The sequence below is a fragment of the Lissotriton helveticus genome, chromosome 2_1, assembly GCF_964261635.1.
Source record: "Lissotriton helveticus chromosome 2_1, aLisHel1.1, whole genome shotgun sequence".
In the NCBI taxonomy this organism is placed as follows: domain Eukaryota; kingdom Metazoa; phylum Chordata; class Amphibia; order Caudata; family Salamandridae; genus Lissotriton; species Lissotriton helveticus.
The window spans coordinates 785,962,941-785,978,293 of NC_136059.1; the positions used below are offsets into that span (position 1 = coordinate 785,962,941).

Here is a 15,353-nt window from a genome sequence, read left to right on the forward strand (position 1 = left end):
GGTCTGGGACGGAAATTGAGCAGCTGGGACCGAGAGCGGAGGATCGATGCTGCTCTTTTTTAACAGCTGCAGCACTTACCTGAGTATACGCTGGAATCGATTAAGGAAGTGGAGTTGGAAAAATAAAGAGACCGATACCAATCCACCTGTCCCTTTAATGGCCATTGAACTGACGGCAGTCTTCGCTCCTGCCGCAGAACAATGACGTCACTTCCGGCGCTCCCGAATGTGCGTAGGCTTTTGCTAGAGGAATCCACCGGCTTCCGGTATATGAAAAAGTGAGAGAGCTGCTCTCCATTGAGGATCTGCGGTTCGAGTCCCAGCCAGCCGGTAGACAGATGGTTTACAGTAGGTGATTTTGACATTGTGTTCGAGGCAGCTGTGCTTTTAAAAAATGTATTTTAGTATTGTGATGGAGTGAATTCGGCAGTCACCATGACGACAAAACTTGTTTTCCTTTGCAAGACCTATTCCTCGGGCCATGAGCAGGTCTGTCCGCAGTTGTTTAAAGAGTCTAACAATCGGATTCCACTAAACTATGTGTTTATGGAAATACTCTATGAAGGAAGTGCAGCCTGGGGGTACAGAAAGTATCACATCACAGCAGCGCCTCCCGGCATTCCGCATTCATAAAAAGTTTGGGGGTTCGTAGGACTTTTGGATTTTAGGGCGTACATGGTCATTTTAGGGTTGAGGGTGGGTTTGTGTTTTGGGGGGCCAGGTGTAATTTAAGGGTTTAGTGGGTTTGTGGTGCGAGGGTTAATTTGAGGGTTTAGGGTGTGTTTGGGTTTTAGTGTACATGGGTTAATATTAGGGTTTAGGGTGTGTTTGTGTTTGGTGTGCAAGGGTTAATTTGGGGGTTCAGGGTGTTTGGGTTTTGGGGTGCAAGGGTTAATTTTAGGGTTTAGGGTGTGTTTGGGTTTGGGGTGCAAGGGTTAATTTGGGGGTTCAGGGTGTGTTTGGGTTTGGGGGTGTCAGGGTTAATTTTAGGGTTTAGGGTGTGTTTGGGTTTTGGGGTGCCAGGGTTAATTTTAGGGTTTAGGGTGTGTTTGGGTTTTGGGGTGCAAGGGTTAATTTGGGGGTTCAGGGTGTGTTTGGCTTTTGGGGCGCCAGGGTTAATATTGGGGTTTAGGGTGTGTTTGGGTTTTGGGGTGCAACGGTTAATATTGGGGTTCAGAGTGTGTTTGGGGTGCAAGGGTTAATTTGGGGGTTCAGGGTGTGTTTGGGTTTTGGGGCTCCCAGCTGCAGGAGGTCAAACGTTTATCTGCAATTCATTGTGCAATCATCCAACAGTTTGCATTTTTCTGGAAAACTGAAACCAAAGTGGTGGACGTGCTCTTTAAATAGACAAACATTTCCTGTTAAAATCACCAGACGCAAAAACATCTTATTGAAAACACAATAGTACCTTTGAAGTATTCAGATGCTTATTTTCAAATCACCCCAAAGTCATCAGGAACAATGTCATCTTGTAAAGTTATCGGAGAGTCATTTACAAGTCATCATCAGGAATAATGACACCTTCTGAAGTCAGCAGATACTAATTTTCAAGTCCTCCTTAAATCGTCACGAATAATGAAGCCTACTAGAGTCATCAGGTACTCCTTTTCAAGTCATCCTCAAATCATCAGGCTGAGCTTCTGCAGCTTGCTGATGACTTCAAGAGCTTGATGATGTCTGATGACGTGTAAATGACTTCTAAGGTAGTTGGATGATCATCCAATGACTCTGGGATGGCTTCTAAAGTAATTCTGTTTGACCTGCCTGGTACGTAACCATACTGGCATTTGGTACACCTAGATGAATGGACTACAAATGGAAACGTGCCTCTGCGTCAGAAGATGCCTATCATTTGAAGGATTGAGGTTGCTTTTGATGGCACTGGCCTCTAATACCACAATTCGAATCTTATATGTTTGGTTTACGATAACATTGTAATTACTTCTAAATATTGAGCTCCTGCACCATTGCCACTTATTACTTTAAATATATAAAGTTGTTTGAGTGGTGGGGCACAGACAGCATTTTCTTCGCCAGTTTGATTACCCCCTGGTTAGATATCTGTTTACTGTAACCTTTGTTATACATTTTAAATGGTTACAAAGGTGGAAGATGCCCAGTTTGACGCTTTGGCATCACATGTATAGACTGACCATCAAGGCTGTTCTTACTCAATTTTCCATTGCTTAGTATTCAGAAAATGCGAACCGAGGAGACAGCAGCCTATTTTTCACTACACATTTCGTTAATTCAACAGATTGTTGTATAGTTACAGCCTAGGTTGAGAAACCAAGAATGTTTTCTAGAGGTTTGCTGGCATCCGAAAGTAAATATCTTGTCGAGGATGTTCACTATGTGATCATTTGAAAACAACTTATCCATTTTTAGTAACAGCTGGGAGTAGATTTAGAGAAAATATCATATTTGAGCTGCCACTCCGCCCTATATCTGGGTTACTATAGGAGTGGGCCAATGTATTAACTAAACTGTTTCATGTTGTAATTCGAGTAACAATGTATTATTTCTTGATGCATTTTTATATACACGAGCCTGTAACATAGTCCGTGAATCAATCACTTTTAGCTAGCATCTAGGTGCAACCTTTGGTTCACAGATTTGAATGCTAGCAAGGAACTGTCTATCTTTATACTTAAGATTTTAATAAGTTGAGTATCATCGAGTTTAACTCTAGCACCTTCAAATTACAATGCTACAAAATAGCATTTATGGTTACAAATGACTACATAAAACCATGTTATGAAATGTTTCATCATTTAGATTGTCACTATTTTTGCATGAAAAGTGGGTCTTTTAAGAGAAACACATGTCTTTTTGATCTAATACGATCATGACCTTCACAGTGATGATCAATCACCGAAAACATTTAAAACATGTCAAAAGACACATGAGCAAGAAGAACAATGGGTTGTGAGGGGTCCTCCCTGTTACAGCACTGTAATCCAGTGGTTCTCAAACTTTTTTGACTTGTGGCTCCCTTCGACCTAATTGTCAGTTGGCCGTGGCTCCCCACCATTTTTTTACCAGTGGGTGGGTGGTATGTACCTCCTGTTATCTTCCTTAAATTAATTGGGACGCATTCTTTCACTCATCCAGCCATCCGTTCTCTCATCCATCCACCCTTTCACTTCACTCATCTATCTATCCTTTTGTCCATCTACCCCTTTCACTAACTCATCAATCCTTAAATTCACCCTTTCACTCATCCATCCATTCACCATTTCACTTATCAATTCATCCATCCACCCATTCACTTGCCCATCATCTACCCTTTCATTCATCCATCCATCCTTTCACACACCCATCCACCAATTCACTCACCCATCAGCTGCCCTTTCACTCATCCATCCTTTCACACACCCATCCACACTTTTACCCATCCACCTTTCCGCCCATACATCCATCTATTTACCTTTTCTCTCATCCATACTTCCACTCATTCACTCATCCATCCATCCTTTCGTTCATTATCTATCCATTCCCCATTTCATTCATTCATTCATCCTTTCAGTAATCCATCCAGCCATTCAGACATTCCTTCACTTATTTACTCACCCACCGTGCCACATTATGAGCTGAGCATTTGTCTGCAGAGTTGCAGGCAGAAGAGGCCTATCAAGAACGAACTACAGCAAGGGGTGGGGTGCGGTGGGGGAGAGTTCACTATGCCCCTGCACATAGGCAGACTGAAAACGTAGAAGTCATTAGTCACACATGATGCACAGTGCCAGTATGTGAGGTTACTGTAACATGGTGTTGTTTCCAGGGCTTTAAGCGGTGTAAAAAAAATGGGGGGTCTCTTCAAAGGGGGTGTTGGATGTAATTAAGAGCGCAGTTTAAAACACCTAGGCTAAAAATCTGCGCTTAGCATAGTGTTGCGCCCGACTGGTATTATGTTGTTTCTGTCATTGCATCCAGATATATAATACAGCAAGTATCATTGATAAAACAACAAGCCAGGACTATTGGCTTTGTCAATGGTTGCTAGTTCCTTAAAATAAAAAAGCAGCAACCATGGCATTGTTGAATATAATGTTGAAAATACTTCAGTTAAAAAATGATGAGCCAGTGAAAGAACGTTAACCTGTTCTTTTAAACTTATTTCACAGGCTTCTTTAAATGAAGTGTTCTCTAACACAGAAGGCCCTTCTGTACACTGAGGCTAGAGGAGGTGCCGCCACATGCTTTAACACCCCAGACTGCACCATTGTCGCGCTGTGTGTGGCAATCAGCCCCATACAGAATTTCAATGGGCGGGAGGAGCTGCTCCTGTGCTCCTGGAGGAGTGCGAGGCGGCTCCAGCAACGGGGGTGAGGCCTCTCACAGGGGAGCAGCGCTGCTCCCTGTGATGGCCCTGGAATTTAAGGACGGTTGGTCACCCTAGCTGTGCGCGGCGCCCCTGGCACCTCATTACGGCGCACTGGGGAGCCGCGGCGCACAGTTTGGGAACCACAGCTGTAATCTGAAGAGTTATCCTCTTCACTGAGATGCCAGACCTTTCAAATGGTCAGAGGTGATCAGAAAAGTGAGCATTTATTCATAAGTTTTGGAATCTATAAACCTGAAAGAGTTACACTCCACCGGGTTAGAGTAAAGATATTTTACAGTGTAAATTAATGATTAAGAACATAATTGGGCTGCATCTTTGACTCGGGTGTGTATGTAGGTCATCTATACAATGCTGACCTCCTTAGGAGGTCTTCCTTAATTTCATTTTAAATAGCTGCACATACGTTTCACACCACTTTTCTCCCATGGCTTTCTGTTTTCACACTGGTGTTGTAGCCCACTCAGCGATTTGTCGATTTTTTTTTCCCTTACAGTTCGTAATACGTAGAAGTGATTTTGGACTTATCCACCTGTCCTGAGACACTCCAGGTTATTCTCTTGGCGTACATGGTACTGCCACCATATTTGACTGATTGACGTTCCATTTTTCACCAAGGAAATTACTCTCCATGTAAAGTCATTTTGTCGTTTATTACCTCCAGTTTAAGGTGTCGGCGCTTAGCCTTAACATTTTTCATACCATACACAATTGTACAATCTACTACTGTCCAGTATGCTATCATGGTTGACCATGCAACGTAGTGAAACTTTTCACATCTCTAAAAAAACACAAAGCCAAACTAAAAATTCAACTTATTTGATATATACTGGTTAAGGCTAGTTTGCACTACTTGTTTCCACAAGACTTATATTTATTGCATTTTTTTACATCTTTCATAGAGGTTTAGCCTGCTGTAACTAGGTGTGTTTTTCTACTTTTGTTTTTGTAGATCTGTATATTTAGTTTCACAAGGCTCTCTGAAGAGACAGAAATGTGAAGTGTTAATTCTATGTACACCACAATAGATATGTTAAATAATTTTGTTAAAATACTAGAAACGCAGGTCAAAACAATGTTTTATTTGTTGATTGAACACACTTGAAGGTATCTCGTAATTTTTTGTAAAATCAATCAATCACTGCATTTCTAAAGCGCGCTACATACCCGTGAGGGTCTCAAGGCGCTGGGGGGGCTGCTTCTGAACGAAGAGCCAGGGCTTGAGAAGTCTTCTGAATGCCAGCAGGTCCTGAGTCTGTCGTAGGCTGGTAGGGAGGGCGTTCCAGGTCTTGGCGGCAAGGTAGGAGAAGGATCTGCGGCCGGCGGTGGTTTTCCGGATACGAGGAACTGAGGCGAGGGCGAGGCTGGCAGAGCGAAGGCTGCGGGTGGGGGTGTGGAAGCTGAGTCGATCGTTGAGGTATGCAGGTCTGGTGTTGTGTAGCGCTTTGTGTGCGTGGATGAGGAGTTTGAAGGTGATCCTCTTGTTGACCGGGAGCCAGTGTAGACTTCTCAGATTGGGTGTGATGTGGCTGCGTCGGGGGACGTCGAGGATCAGTTGTGCCGAGGCGTTCTGGATTCGTTGTAGTCGTCTCAGGAGCTTGGATGTTGTTCCTGAGTAGAGGGTGTTCCCGTAGTCGAGTCTGCTGGTGACGAGGGCCTGGGTGATGGTTATTCTGGTGTCGGGGGGGAATCCATTTGAAGATCCTGCGGAGCATTTGGAGGGTGTTGAAGCAGGATGCGGAGACGGCGCTGACTTGCTTGGTCATGGAGAGGGCGGAGTCGTGGAGGACCCCCAGGTTGCGTGCGTGGTCGGTGGGTTCCGGGGCGGTGCCTAGCATTGTGGGCCACCAGGAGTCGTCCCAGGCTGATGGGGTGGGTCCGAGGATGAGGACCTCCGTCTTGTTTGAATTCAGCTTCAGCCTGCTGTCCTTCATCCAGTCGGCGACAGCCTTCATTCCTCTGTGGAGATTGGCTTTGGCGGTGTGGGGTCTTCGGTGAGGGAGATGATCAGCTGGATGTCGTCTGCGTAGGAGATGATGTTGAGGCTATGTTGTCGTGCGCCGTGGGCGAGAGGTGCCATGTAGATATTGAACAGCGTCTGGCTGAGGGAGGATCCCTGAGGGACGCCACAGATGATCTTGGTGGTTTTGGAGCGGAAGGGGGGGAGGCGGGCGCTCTGGGTTCTGCCGGAGAGGAAGGATGTGGTCCAGGCCAGGGCCTTCTCTTGGATTCCGGCGTCGTGGAGGCGTGCTGATAGGGTGCGGTGGCAGACCGTGTTGAAGGCAGCTGACAGGTCCAGGAGGAGGAGGGCAGCTGTTTCTCCTTTGTCCATCAGTATCCTGATGTCGTCGGTGGCAGCGATGAGGGCGGTCTCGGTGCTGTGGTTGCTGCGAAAACCAGATTGGGAAGGGTCCAGGATGTTGTTTTCTTTGAGGTAGCGGGTTAACTGTTTGTTGACAATCTTCTCTGTCACTTTTGCCGGGAACGGGAGCAGGGAGATGGGCCGGAAGTTCTTGAGGTCCTTGGGGTCTGCCTTGGGTTTCTTCAGTAGGGCGTTAATCTCTGCGTGTTTCCAACTTTCTGGGAAGGTTGCTGCTTCGAAGGAGATGTTGATTGCTTTCCGGAGGTGGGGTGCGATGGTTGTGCTGGCTTTGTTGAAGACGTGTTGGGGGCAGGGGTCGGAAGGGGACCTGGAGTGAATGGAGTTCATGGTCTTGATGGTGTCTTCGTCGCTGACGGTGAACCAGGCGTTCAGGCGGCTGGTGCGGGTGGAGGTCGCGGGGGTGGTGGTCTCGGTGGTGGGTGCGGGGGGGTCGGAGTTAAAGCTGTCGGGGATGTCGGTGATCTTACGGTGAAAGAAGTGGGCCAGGGAGTCGCACAAGTCCTGTGATGGTGGAATGTCGTAGGAGCTGGGGTTGGAGAGTTCTTTCACGATGCTGAAGAGCTCTTTAGTGTTGTGTGCGTTGTTGTCTAGGCGGTCCTTGAAGGCGTTCCTCTTGGTGGTCCTGATGAGTTGGTGGTGTCTGTGGGTGGCGTTCTTGTGGGCTGTGTGGCTGTCTGGTGTTCGGTCGTGGAGCCATTTCTTCTCCAGCTTCCGGCAGGTGCGCTTGGATGTCCGGAGGTCTTCGGTGAACCAGGTGGCTTTCTTGTTGGTGTGGTTGATTGTGTAGGTCTTGAGAGGGGCGAGTGTGTTGGCGCAGTCGTTGATCCACTGTTTGAGGTTGGTCGCGGTGGTGTCGGGGTCGAAGGGGTCGGCGGGTGGTCTCAGGGCGAGGGTGGTTGTCAGTTGGTCCTCGGTGACCTTGCCCCAGCAGCTGCGCGGCAGCTGTTGGGTGCGGTGGTGTGTGGTGGGTTTCTTGAAGGTAAAGTGGACGCGTCTGTGGTCGGTCCAGTGGGGTTCGGTGGTGTGATTGAAGGTGACGTGGGGGCTTGCGGAGAAGATGGGGTCCAGTGTGTGTCCGGCGGCATGGGTGCGGGTCGGTACGATCTGTTTGAGTCCGAGGTTGTCGATGAGAGCGGTGGAGTTGGCGTTGTTGTTGTTCTCGGGTGGAAGTTGAGGTCCCCGAGGAGGATGTAGTCCGTGGAGGCGAGGGCGTGCGTGCTGATGAGGTCGGCGAGGGTGTCGTTGAACTGTGGTCGTGGTCCGGGTGGTCTGTAGACGAGTGTTCCTCTGAGGGTCGTGTTGGGGTCGGTGTGGATCTGGAAATGCATGTGTTCGGCAGTGGTGAGGGTGTCGTCGGTGTTGGTCGCAACTCTGAGAGTGTCTTTGTGGACGATGGCGATTTCCCCCCCCTCCAACTCAGTTGGCGCGGTCTCTGCGGGAGATATTGTAGCCTTGTGAGATGGCTATGGCGATGTCAGGTGCCGAGGTGGCGTTCAGCCAGGTCTCCGTCAGGAAGGCGACGTCGGGGCGGTAGAATCTAGGAGGTCCCAGAGTTCGATGACGTGCTTGCGAGCGGAGCGGGTGTTGATGAGGATGCATCTAAGGTGGTTGGGTTCTCTGGTTGGTGGTTTGGCGGGCTGGATGCTGGTGAAGCTGCAGTTCCGGCAGGTGAAGGGCCCTTGGGTGTGCTTCGGAATGGCCTGGTAGCAGGGGTGGTCTCGTCCGGTGTTGAGTGCGTGGGGGGTGCTTTAGTCGTAGTGCATTTAGTCGTAGTGTAGTGCAGTCTGACGTGGCGGACGCGGGGTGCAGGGGTTCTGGCGCTGGGCGCGGACGGGCTTGCCTTTGGTGCGCCAGTGACGTGGCCGCTCCGTGGCATCCATATGAGGGGCAGAGGGAGGGAGGAGCAGCTGGGAGGTGGGAGCGGGGCGGCCAATGGGTGACAAGGGGGCGGGGACGCAGCGGCGGGAAAACGGCGGGGGACACAGACGCAAGGGGACAAGAGAAAATGGGTCACACGGGGGGGAAAAACAGAAAAACGGAAAAAAGGCAAAATGGGGACAAGGGGTACAAAAGGTAAAATGGACGAGGGGTACTTAACAGAGATGCAGAGACGCGGATATGCAGGCGGGCTGAGCCACTGGCGGCAGTAGCAGAGTCACAGGTCACACAGGGGGCTGCGTGGTGGTGAGGGGAGCGACCTGCTTGGTGACAGGGTCAGAGGTCGGTAAATTGATTATAACCCTTCAGTTGTCATAAACCTGAGTGACCTGCCACAATGAAGAGTAGTGTACATTATGCCAACTTATTTCTTTTCCAACCCCATTTTAATTGCATTTGGAATTAAACTTATATCCTAAATTCTAGCATCTGTTGTCATGGTCAGATAGACAATTCAATTTGAAATACTTATGTTTGTACATATTTCAGAGTTCGTTATTTTTGCATCATGTATTAGAAAATAATGATTATAACAGTAACTAGCTTTAACAATTTGGTTGGTCTTTAAGAGGCGTTTACTTCAAGTCAAGTAGACGTTTGTACTTCTGACGTTTTTTTTTTTAGCCAATAAAGTGAGACAATGCTAACATATGATGCAATAAGTTTGCCTTTACTTGGGGTTCTAATGAGTTTTTTGTGAACTAAGGACAACTGTGTCTTGAACATGCTGGTATAGTCGAGTAAAGGTAGCTACTAAAAGAAGTTTGATGTTGTAGCTTGCCACTACTTCAGGAAAGGTGTGATTTGCGGATTTTTATGGAAAATGCTGTGGGCTTCGATTTTAGTACGTATGTTCTTTTTGTTTTCTTTTCATATCCTTTCTCTTTAAATTCCAATTAACTTTCTAATGTATTTTGGTTTTGCAAGAACACTACAAATTTTTTTTTTTGGGGACTACTGGTTTTACGAAATGTTTTTTTCTGCACCTATGTACTTTGTAAAATGGTCCACGTTTGGTTTAGAATTGTGTCTTACTTTATTTTGTGTTGTGCATTGATTTCTTTGACGATACTAACAGTTTCTAGTATTGACTGAATATACTTGTCATCATTGTCCAAATGCTCTGTCAGCTCTCGGAAAAGTACAGGTGCAGGTTCCTTTTTAATTCTAGCGTTTCAAACTGAATCAGTCCATTACAGGAATAAGGAAAGAACGCAATTTCAGGAGTCATTCTGTTAAAGCTCATATTCTTCTCTATGCCCACACTGTGTGCGCTCTATAAGTAATGTGCAGCATTCACCCATCTTGTTACCTGCTGGTTTGTTAAAATAGTTCTTTATTGGATGTTGAAGTCGAGCCACTAGGTCTCTCAAATATGCAAGTAATTAGCGCCACTGTGATGAAGCTTCATAGAGAATGGATAACCTTTTTAGAGTTTTACTAGAATGGAGTTAAAGTTCATTATTGTTATAAAATTGTTTGCAAAAGCTAATTCAAATTAAAAATGTGTTCACTTCACACTATCTGCATCCCCCTTACTATAACAAGCCATGTCCTTCAACTTCTGTGTGGTTGCGTTGTATGATTCTCAGCGGAACCATGTTTTGGATATTTATTTAATTTTTTATAGCCTGAATTAGAATCCTCTTTTATTGCACACTGAGACCCACCTCAACAGCCAATTCCCTAGTTCCCTTCACCAGTCTGTTTATCCTTTCCACTTGACCATTGCCCTGTGGGTTATACAAAGACTTACACATGTGTTGCACTCCTAAGCGTGCCAGAAAGATTTTCATCTCACCCGAAGTAAGCTGTGTGCTGTTGTCAGTAAATAGTTTTGCCGGCCCCCCCTTCCCTCCTAAAAAAAAGTCTTCCAAAATTGCAATAGTAGATTTGTTACTCTCATTTCTCAAGAAAACGACCTCAAACCACCTTGACTTAGCATTTATCACCACAGCCGCAAAGCGTTCTTGCTCAGGCAAAAAAAATGAAAGGACCAATAAAATCCAAACAAATTTTTTCCTACACCGCATCTGCATCAGACATGTGCATCTGGGTAACTAGGGCACCCACACCAAATTTCAACCTCTTCTCCGAATGTTTACACTCCACGCACGTCTCAACAGACCACTTAACATCCACATCCATCTTGGGACACCAGAAATTCTTTAAATTCTTTTAGTGTTAGCGTTTGTCCCATTTGGCCTTTGTGTGCCAAACGTACCAGTTTATTCCCTAGTGCTACAGGGGGAACAAACCTTTTACCCCTGACAACACGCCCTGGCTCATTTGCAGAAGTTTAGAATATGGCCTGGACGCACTTGAATATGTGCTTCCTCTTCTCACACCCCTTCTAATCATCTTCACTGCTGCCTTGAGCTCCTCATCTTTATTCAAGGACTCCATCCATTCCTCTTTCGATATTACACTCTGCATGGCTGCTAACAAATCCTCCCCCTCTGCTACTACTGCTTCAGGGATGAAGTTGCCTTCCTCACAAAGTTTGTCAGGTAGTCTTGACTGACAGTCACCAGTTTTACTTTTCCAACCGGGTAGGTATTCCACAGTAAAATCACACTCCTGCAACTTCACTGCTAACCTGGCCAATCGCCCCTAATGTTTTGAATGCCATTTGGTGCCAACACCGTAAGTAAAGGTTTGTGATCAGTCCTAAGAATTATCTTTGAGCCCCAAATGAAGGTACGAAAATGGCTTGTGGCTCAAGCTGCAGCCCAGGCCTCCCGGTTAATGACAAGAGTAGTTCCTTTCAGTATCTGTCAGAGCGGGATGGGAAAGCTACTGTTCTCTCCACCTTGCCATGGAGCCGTGAAAGCACCGCACCCAATCCAACAGGGCTGGCATCTACAGTAAGTACAGTCTTAAGGTTGCACTGAAATGGTATCAGAATCTCAGCATTTGCAACCTCCCCCTTTATTCCATTAAACTCTCTTTGCCGTAAACTCTCCCTTTCAAATTTTCTTCCCTTTCTGAGCAACTTTCTCAAAGGTTCCGATTTAGTTGCAAAATCCTTCACAAACTTCGCGTAGTATTCTACCATTCCCATGAATGAGCGCAATCTGTCCTTGTCACTAGGAGTTTCCGCATTGACAATGGCGCTTACTAAGTTCATTTTGGGTCTGACTCCTTCACTTGAAATGAGATACCCTAGATACTCTTCCTCGCTTACCAAAAACTTGCATTTCTCTTTCTGCAATGTTAGGCCAGGTTCACATAGTTGTTCCAACACAACACCTCAACATCTGTTTGTGTGTCAACGCTATCTCCAAAGAGCAAAATATAATCTTGGAGAAAAAAAATGCAAAATGTTTAACTCCTGCCAACACACTGGAGATGAGCCTCTTAAACACGCTTGCCACAGACGACAACCCAAAGGGTAGTCTGTTGAATTAGAACATCCCCTCAGCGATGACAAAAGAAGTTAAGTGTTTAGAGTCTGGGTGCAACTTTACCTGATGTTAGGCACTCTTAAAATCTAGTTTGGAGAAAAAGTTTCACCCGCCAGTAAGTAAATCAGCTCCTTGATGTTAGGAAGTGGAAGCCGATCCATCACCACATTCTGACTTAAGCTGCGGAGGTTAACACAAAACCTCCGAGACCCATCAGCCTTAATCTCCCTCTTTATTCTGCACCGTATATATAATATGGCCCATGGTGTCAAAAGAGCCCAAAATGAGCAAGGAGCAAATAAGGGTCTTCTAGGGATATAATTGAATTTCATTCTGCTTAAGTCATGTTCTTTGTCCATTCGTCCCTCCCGTGACAGACTGAGTCCTGCAGAGTCACCACCACCACTATCGGACGATTGTTACCGTCCACAGGAAAAAAAATAATTTACATCCGTTCGTTTCCCAGCTTTCACTTTCTTCCTTTGTTCAAGCTTGCATTCTTGTCTCTGGGAGTAGTCATTTGGATTTCACAGGAGGGGAAGGATTTTGCTAGTGATAAGTAGAGGTTGAACTTGACATTTGTTTAAGTACGTTTTTTTCCCTTAATCTTAGACTGTCAGGCATTTTTATGAACAGGGCATTACATGTTCTAGTTGCCAAGTAAGGACAAGGCAGAGAGTGCCTGTTAAGTCCCTGTTGGGCACTTTACTTTGATGATTACACGGGGCTATGTACTACTTGGAAATATAAGCAAGCAACATTTTTAAAACGTGTATAAAGTTTTTAGTCGCACTTGGCATTGTCTATCTTGATTTACGGTGCTTGCATGAATTGTATTGTAATAAGTTTTCATTTGGAAGTGAAGCGATTTTGCCACTGAGGTCAAGTCAATTCATCCTTGCGGGATGATGTTACATAGACTCAGGTCTTTATCTGATATTAACCCTCGCCTGTGTTTTTCGGTCTGTTGACAGAAGAGCTGAAACTCATGTTGGCTTTGTAATAAGAGTATAACGTGAAACAGCGACCATTCTTAAAATGTAGTCATAACTGCTGCTATTGATGATAGTTGGTGTTGGGCGGAAGTAGAATTGAGTGTGTATTCTTAATATCTTTTTGGCACGTTGGGGATGATCACCTGAAAGAACTGCTGGGTCATACATCTACACTGGGCGTTGCTTCTAATCCTGTAAGGGGAGAGCTCATTGAGTTTTCCTCTCCTTAAGTCGGACTCTTTACATTTTAATCAATTCTACATGTTCCAGACTCGTACACAGTGTTTTGTCTTTGTTAATTGCAGTTTGTCTTTGTCTCACATTTAATGCCACTCATGTGCATGTTATCAGCGGTAGTTGAAATGTATGAATGTGAAAGTACCCTTTTTACACAGTATTTTTTTGGGCGGATTTTAAATTGAAACCATGTCTGAATTTAGTTTTTCAGATTGTATTTTCAGTCTGTGACGGGTGCTCATTCTAAGATGGCTGTAGGTAGTGGGTGTTTTAAATGCAGAATAAAAAAGATTTCTTGCTCTTATTTATTTATGAGTCGCCTGGAAGCAGACCTATGTCAGTCCCCCCTTTCAATATATGTATATATTTATTAATGTGACCCTTTTCAATGCCCCTTTTGTTATTGAACATCATGCGGTCGTCTTCAATTGGTCGTTCGATAAGTGTCTAATTTAGGCAGGTTTAGCTTCAAAAGCTCTTTAGAAAATTTCATGTTGTTGGTTGGGGCTTTGATGTTTTCGTTTGTAATTTCCACGAGGGCATCTGATGGCTTAGTGTAACTTCTGTACATTTGAAGAGCTGCACTTAGCTAATGCTTTTGTGAAACTCTTATTTTGCTTACACTGCGTAGTGCAATTGGGTCTGGTTTAAAGTGAAATACAAGCTGCACACAGGAACTACTATTCTTGAAATATATGCATCGCCCAATAATGTTCTTGCAAACACTGTCCTTGTCAAATTGTTCAGGATACATATGAATTTGTGAGGCATGCAAGATAGTTTTCAAGAAAATTTTGCAAGATTAATTGCATAAAGTGATGCAAGACTGCAGTATATGCTTGCTCCGAAGTGAACCTGTATCTTACAGAACGTTATTATTAAGCATAATAAAAACAAGGTGCTTATACCCATATGTTACTTGTTGACATGGCTGCCGCTTGGCAGACTGCCTGTAGTTGGACATGCAGGAGCAGCTTCAATTACATCTAGGTAAGGGTATACAATGGTCTTCTCAGCCCTTGGTAGAAGTAGTATGGGACTGAACACTTCATCAAAGGACTGGATGCAGTGTGTACATCGGCTGGTTCTGCCAGTATAGTAGTGGCTGCACTGATAGTGTTTGCCAAATTCACACCCAAAGATTAAGTTTCGAAGTCTGATACTGCACGTGCATATGTTCTTTAAGTTCCCTCGCCTATTGCTAATCCATTGGCAATTAAATAAGTGTGCACTCTGGCTCTGCACGACTGATTTAAATTCCTGGGATTCCTCCTCTTGCATTGCTACCATGGCACTGTCAGTCTGTAAAGGGCAATAAAATGGGAAGGATAAGTGGAGTGTGCTTATTGCCAGTGGACTTGTTTCTGTTAAATTATTGATATTTTTATATTGTACCCTGATAGGTTGCAAAGTTCTCTGGTTCACAAGAGGCTTCTGGGTGCCCTTGAAGAGTGCGTGGTTGAAAGATTGTTTGCAGATAGGGTTATGTGGGAGGTGTTGGGTGAGATGAGTGAGGTTTGAAGACATTGGTGCCACAAACAGGTAGTTGCACAAAGCCATGAGGTGCTGAAGAATAGTGTGAGGATAGACGCTGTCGTATATGTGAATACCCACGCATTCTTGTAAGTATCTGCATCATAGCAAACGTGTGTGTGTAGGCAAAGTTATTTCTTGTGCTTATTATTTTCTATGATGTCAGGCCTTTGTGACTTCAGTTCTATGTCCTCTGGCTCCCGAACTCTGGCATTTAACTTTTACTTTGCATAATACCATATCCCAGTATGAACGTGTGTGTGTGTGTGTAGGGGAAGGGGTTTGTGTGTGTGTGTGGGTGGGTGTGTGTATATATATATATATATATATATATATATATATATATATATATATATATATATATAACCTACTGGCGGTCGCCAGTAGGTATATATAGTTAGGATTTTTTCTCTATGGGATTTTTGAAAATTCTATGTCAAATAACTTTGGCGTTTGTGGACGGAATTGGCTGAAATTTTCAGGAAAATGGCACATTTTGTTTCTGAGCAGCCCCT

The 15,353-nt window shown here is 45.0% G+C and overlaps 1 protein-coding gene and 1 long non-coding RNA gene across 5 annotated transcripts in view; one reads left to right on the top strand and one right to left on the bottom strand.

The window, feature by feature from the left end:
• Positions 1 to 207, bottom strand: part of LOC144818254 (uncharacterized) — a 78,995-nt gene extending 78,788 nt beyond the window's left edge. Inside the window, exon 1 of the long non-coding RNA XR_013607078.1 lies at positions 80 to 207. This is a non-coding gene — a long non-coding RNA (uncharacterized LOC144818254). The remainder of the gene's footprint in view (positions 1 to 79) is intronic.
• A 23-nt stretch (positions 208 to 230) lies between these two features.
• The window catches only part of APC (APC regulator of Wnt signaling pathway), an 897,802-nt gene continuing 882,679 nt past the window's right edge, over positions 231 to 15,353 (top strand). For all 4 annotated transcript variants that reach the window (XM_078675503.1, XM_078675505.1, XM_078675507.1 and 1 more), the window contains exon 1: positions 231 to 348. The gene's annotated coding sequence lies outside the window, so the exon portion shown is untranslated. The remainder of the gene's footprint in view (positions 349 to 15,353) is intronic.